Below are 4,917 nucleotides of genomic sequence, written 5' to 3'. Positions count from 1 at the left end.
ACCTATTTAAGGACCCTTATAGCTACCATTTGCGGCTACCAGACCCTTGAGAGAAACCCTAAGAGTGTTGGAGTGTTTGTGAGAGGAGAGAAGCCATTATTTGATCTTTGTGGGTTGGTTTTGCAAGAAGAAGGTGGTTCCAGCTTAGAGGAGGCCAAGGAGGTTGCATATCTGTGGATTTCAAGCAAAAGGCATCATCCTTGAGGTAGCATATCGATCCTTTTTCTGTCTTGTTGAAGAATCCATAGATCTAGGGTTTTCTATACCGTTTATTGGGATGATTTGTTGGGAATATGGTCCCTTCTCGTGTTTAGACTTCGGATCTGGACCCATAGTGGTCCAGAGAGCTTTATCCATCTTGGTTTACGATGAGTTATGGAAGAAATGGACTTAGGATGTTGCATTTGGGGCTAATTCATCAAATAGAGTTGTTTGGACGTTGCATGAGTATCAAGATTGAACCTTTACATGTTTAATGAGCTTAGGAAGGTCAGATCTATGGATTAGAGGAACATATTTGACCTCAGAAGGTCATTTGAGTTTGATCATGGAATGAACTCGCCGAGTCCATCAGCAGACTCGACGAGTCGGATCGGGTTGTCCTGTGACTCACACAGTTGATGACTCGCCGAGTTGGGAGAGTGACACAGTGAGTTAGAGGGGGATTTAGGGGACTTGATTTCACGTCTGAACTCGCCGAGTCAGTGCCTGACTCGACGAGTTGGGTCAAAGGGTGGCCATTGACCAACGTTGACCAGAGTTGACCTGTGTTGACTTAAGGGCATTAGTCAAACTAAGTCGGTAAGGTATTAATTAGAGATGTATTTATGCTATAGGAGGAAGCTAGGTCAGAAGATTGAGCGCGAGTGATTATCTGGCATCTTCGAGTTGAGTCTTCTCACTATGGCTTACCCGATGGGGTAATTATGTGTGATCGGAAGGTCTTATGTGTATGATGAATATGTGATGTATGTTATATATGTAATATGTTATGATATGAGTATGATGATGTGGATCGGAAGGTCAGGATGATATGGACCGGAAGGTCAACAGAGTATGGACCGAAAGGTCAACAGAGTTATGGGATGAAAATCCCCTGAGACACTTGGATCGGAAGATCCCATAGAGTTATGGATTGGAAAGGCGTATGTTCTGTACATTGTATTTTGGGGAGCTTACTAAGCATTTATGCTTACCGTTTGCATGTTATGTGTTTCAGGTACCAGTGATGATCGCGGGAAGGCGCCGACATGATCAGTACACACTTGCAGTGAAGATGTTTTGAGATTCTGGGGATTGTGATTTGTACTTATGTTCGGTGAAAAACCAATGATACACGTTTTTTAGAATATGTGATTGGAGTATTTTTATTAATTTAAAATGAAAAATTGTTTTGAAATTTCATGGTGTTACATGTTGGTATCAGAGCCTTGGTTTGAGGGATTCAGATTCATCTTTGGGTGTATTCGAACTCAAACTGAGGATTTAAGAAAGTTTTCATAAATAAACAATTTTTCCTAAAAGAGTAAAAAGGAATTAAGGAAACAGAAGAAAGCAGTGTGTACGATCAGCCAGCACCCGAACGGTGATTTCCCAAATTACCCTTACATTATGTGTTATGTGATATGTTGTAATGTGTTATGCATGCTAGAGTAGGCTAGGTATTCATATTAGGACTAGAGTGGCCTGATTTGTGATGCCTTAGCCTAGGGAGATTTCTGATGCTATGAGATGCTTGTGAGTGAATAGGTAGCAGTGAGGTGCTATGAGGATATACCGAAGGGTAGCTTATGTGTGGCAAGAGATAGAGTACTTGTGACTTGTGATCCTTGGAGGGTGACTTGGAAAGAATACTGATGCGGTATGGAAGGTAGTATAGGGCCCGTACTACTGGAAACACCGGATCAGTGTGCAGTCCAAGTAGGAATCCTTAGGATACTTGGAAACAAGTAGGATTGAGTTATCGAGTGCGAGTACGCTCGAGCGAGTCCTTGATATTTTATGTTGTATTTCAAAGACATCATGGTTGGGACACGCCACAGACCGGGACTAGAGAGGGGGTGTGAGCGATGAGGAGCTCCTCCAAATGATTCATGATGAAGTGGCTGCGGCCATCCGGGCTGAGATAGCAGAGGTGTTTGGGTCTATCAAGACCACGTTGATTGAGACCTTTGATGAGCGGTACGCCGCTCTTACTGATGCTGCTGTTGCTGCGGACACCGCAGCCGTCGCTGCTGCCAGGCCGCAGGGAGGTGGCTCGTTACTGTATCGGGAGTTCAACAACACGAACCCACCCGAGTTTGATGGGACACAGGATCTGATTACTGCGATGAGATGGATATCTGATATCGAGGGATGCTTCTACACCTGTTAATGTCCAGAGCATCTGAGGGTTCGGTTTGCACTGAACCAACTTCGTTTGGGAGCGAAGGATTGGTGGAAATTTATGACGGCACATCTCACTTCTGCGGAGATCTCAAAGGTGACCTGGGAGAGGTTCACCACTATGTTCAGAGACGAGTACGTTCCCCCGGTGGAAAGGGAACGGTTGGCCTAGGAGTTCTTGACCCTCAAGCAGGGTACTGAGTCAGTGATTGTGCTCACCAGGAAGTTTCATGAGAGGGCGATGTTCTGCCCTGAGCACGTGTCGTCTGAGAAGGCACGCATGAGCCAGTACTTGAGCATTCTGAGGTGGGATATTCGGGAGTTTGTGGCGAACTCGAATTACCGAAAATTTTCCGAGCTCCAGGCAAATGCACGGAAAAGGGAGATTAAGCTGGAGACTCAGGTCAGGGAGGAGGCTGAGTCATAGAGGGTGGAGAGGCGGCCGGCACAGTCTCAGTCGGCAACCAAGCGGGCAACACCCACCGATTTAGAGAGCTGGAGGCCAGAAGGGCCGCACTTGCGGAAAGTGCGGCAAGGGACATGAAGGGGTTTGTCGATCTGGTGCTTGCTACAAATGTGGCAAGGAGGGGCATATAGCCAAGGACTGCCCCAAGGGATTCATTGTTTGTTTTCATTGCGACCAGAAGGGCCATCGGAAGGCCGAGTGTCTGCAGCTCCGGTGGACATCGCAGGGGGCACAGCAGGGATCTGCCCCTACCGCCGTGCGAGTTACTGAGGTTCGGCTGGTGAAGGCTGAGGCACCGAAGGCTCGCGAGAGAGCCTTCCGGTTGACAACGGAGGAGGTCCACACAGTGCCCGACCTCGTGGCTGGTATGTATTCTGTTATTATTTGTTTATGTTGAGATTTTGTGTTTATATTATGATATGCATAGGTACTTTCTTTGTGAATTTTATACCTGCTTTGGTGTTGCTTAACTCGGGTGCGAGTCGGTCATTTGTGTCATTAGCGTTCAATAGACACATCAGTATCTAGCGAGAGGCGATGAGTCGACCTCTACGAGTTTCTATAGCTGAAGAGCGAGCAGTGTATGCCATAGACGTGATTCAAGGGTGTGTACTTAAGATCTTCGGCGTAGGGTTTCCGATAGATCTGGTCCCGATTGCGATGGGGGACGTATGTGTTATCGTAGGCATGGATTGGTTGAGCCGATTTGGGGCCGTGATAGACTGCGAGCAGAAATTGGTGACGATTCGATATCCTAGTGGAGGAGTGCTGACAGTCTATGGCGAGGGAACTCGAAGTGGGTCAGCATTCTATTCGGCTGCTAGAGCGAGGCAGATTTAGTAGCAGGACTGCAAGGGGTTCGTAGCTTATGTGATGGATACCCGGGAGGCCGCGGGGAGGCCAAGTTTAGTTGATGATGTTCCGATAGTGCGTGAGTTCCCAGATGTATTTCCCAAGGAGTTGTCGGGTGTGCCTCCTGAGAGGCAGGTGGAGTTTCGCATTGATTTGGTTCCGAGGGCAGCGCCTATCGCTAAGGCGCCTTATCGCCTTGCACCGCCAGAGATGCAAGAGTTATCCTCACAGCTTTAGGAGTTTTTGGGGAAAGGTTTTATTCGACCGAGCAGCTCGCCTTGGGGAGCGCCAATCCTTTTTGTCAAGAAAAAGGAAGGTTCGCACCGGATGTGCATCGACTATCGGGAGCTGAACAAGTTAACGGTCAAGAACCATTATCCGCTGCCGAGGATTGATGATTTGTTCGATCAGCTTCAGGGGGAATCTTGGTTTACCAAGATAGACTTGAGGTCTGGATATCACCAGATGAGGGTGCGTGATGAGGATATCCAGAAGACGGCGTTCAGGACGCGATATGGGCACTATGAGTTTGTGGTGATGCCTTTTGGGCTCACCATTGCACCAGCAGCGTTCATGGATCTCATGAGCAGGGTATGCCGACCAATGTTGGATCGATCGGTGATCGTCTTTATTGATGATATTCTAATGTATTCTAGATCCCGAGAACAGCATGAGGAGCATTTGAGGGAGATCCTCGGGGTATTGAGGTCGGAGAGGCTTTATGCCAAATTCTCCAAGTGTGATTTTTGGTTACGAGAGGTCCAGTTCTTGGGGCATATTTTTAATCAAAATGGGATATTGGTCGACCGGGCCAAGATAGAGGCGGTGATGAGTTGGGAAGTGCCGAAGTCCACCACGGAGATCAGGAGTTTTCTGGGGTTGGCCGGTTATTATCGGAGATTCATTCAGGATTTATCCAAGATTATAGTGCCACTCACTAGGTTAACCTAGAAGGGTGTTGCCTTCTCATGGGGTCCGGAGTAATAGACCTTGTTTGAGACTCTTCGCCGGAAGTTATGCGAAGCTCCGGTGTTATCCCTTCCAGAGGAAGTTGAGGATTTTGTGGTATACTGCGATGCATCGATATCAGGGTTGGGTGCAGTTCTTATGCAGAGGGGGCATGTGATAGCATATGCATCGAGGCATCTGAAGCCTCATGAGGCAAGGTATCCCACTCACGATCTGGAGTTGGGAGCGGTGGTTTTCGCTCTCAA

The sequence above is a fragment of the Lactuca sativa genome, chromosome 7, assembly GCF_002870075.4.
Source record: "Lactuca sativa cultivar Salinas chromosome 7, Lsat_Salinas_v11, whole genome shotgun sequence".
Classification (NCBI taxonomy): domain Eukaryota; kingdom Viridiplantae; phylum Streptophyta; class Magnoliopsida; order Asterales; family Asteraceae; genus Lactuca; species Lactuca sativa.
The sequence above is the reverse complement of the archived record's forward strand: the minus strand, read 5'-3'. Positions refer to the sequence as shown.